We start from the raw sequence: 1,456 nt of genomic DNA, 5'->3' as shown, positions 1-1,456 counted from the left end.
TGTTTATGTTTAAACTCAATTGTGTTGTTGTGTGACTCACTGTAATTCTAGTTTCTCTCTAATGATTATTATTACAACTAATAAATACGAAAAAGTTTCCTTTTATACATCTCTTGAGATATTCATTATGAATTATTATTTTCTTTGACATTGCTTTTTTATAATGTATACCTGAATTTAAAAGAGCGAAAGAGAATTGTTGTTTTATTCAGTTGCATTTCCTGTTGGGTTGCTGTGGATATTATGACCTTGCTATTCCTTCGATAGTCACAGAGCCTTTATTATTTAATCGTAGCTTAGTTTTGTCCAATTATTCATCCTTTGTAAATCAAATTTTTCTCTTTTAATTCGTATCAGGAATTTTTATAGCTAAACATTAGCTTAGCAAACATTCCCATTTTAAAAGGAAAGTACCAGAAAGATCTTTCTGATCTCAAGAGAGCTTACATGGATTTTTCTATTTTTTATTATCATTAAAAAATTGTTTTTTTAGCTGGGTGTTGTGGCTTGCACCTTTAGTCCCAGCTACTCTGGAGACTGAGGCAAGAGAATCGCCTGAGCCCAAGAGCTGGAGGTTGCTGTGAGCTGTGACACAACAGCGCTTCACCAAGGGCGACAAAGTGAGACTTTTGTCTCTAAAAAAAAAATTGGTTTTATATTAGTATTTCCTTAGACCATTTTCTAGGTAATATTTATTTATAAAGAGACTGTTTTTAAGGTTTGTAGATTCCATGTCCGTTCTATTATCTTCAGATAGAGACAGAATGAATAATCTGCAGATGGTTCATTGAATTATAAGGCTTTTCTAATTAAGGTGCTTAATTTTTCAAATGCAGTTTATGGTATGTTCCATTATTAGGATGGGGTTCCAATTTTAGTGGGACATATGTGGGTTTTTTTTTTGGAGACAGAGTCTCACTTTGTTGCCCTGGGTAGAGTGCCATGGCATCATAGCTTACCGCAACCTCAAACTCTTGGGCTCAAGTGATCCTCTTGCCTCAGCCTCCTGAGTAGCTGGGACTGTAGGCACCTGCCTCAACACCTGGCTATTTTTAGATGCGGAGTCTCCCTCTCACTTGAACCTACGAGTTCAGGTGATCAGCCTGCCTCAGCCTCCCAGAGTGCTAGGATTGCAAGCATGAGCCACTGCGCCCAGTGACATATGTGGTTCTTGTGTGAGCATGACTGTAGTCACTCTCTGAAGGCCAGTGCCAGGAGGTGATTTAGCAGAGATGGTTCAGATCATACTACTTCAGCAGGGACTGAGGAATGGTTGCCTGCTTTATTCAGTTGGGTTTCTCCTTTATTCATTAGTTTCATTCATTCATTTCCTCCTTTCCTGTTTCATTAAGGTATTGTTAAAGTATGAATATATCCAGCTAAAGAAGGTAGAGACTCGGCACCTATAGCTCAACCAGCTAAGGCGCCGGCCACGTACACCTAAGGTGGCGGGTTC

The 1,456-nt window shown here is 38.7% G+C and overlaps 1 protein-coding gene across 7 annotated transcripts in view; it reads left to right on the top strand.

The window, feature by feature from the left end:
• NFAT5 (nuclear factor of activated T cells 5) overlaps positions 1 to 1,456 on the top strand; it is a 146,962-nt gene that overhangs the window by 96,073 nt on the left and 49,433 nt on the right. The gene's annotated exons all lie outside the window — the stretch shown is intronic.

Source organism: Otolemur garnettii, unplaced genomic scaffold (genome assembly GCF_000181295.1).
Source record: "Otolemur garnettii isolate 467f Iridium unplaced genomic scaffold, OtoGar3 scaffold00047, whole genome shotgun sequence".
Taxonomy (NCBI): domain Eukaryota; kingdom Metazoa; phylum Chordata; class Mammalia; order Primates; family Galagidae; genus Otolemur; species Otolemur garnettii.
The sequence above is the reverse complement of the archived record's forward strand: the minus strand, read 5'-3'. Positions and strand labels throughout refer to the sequence as shown.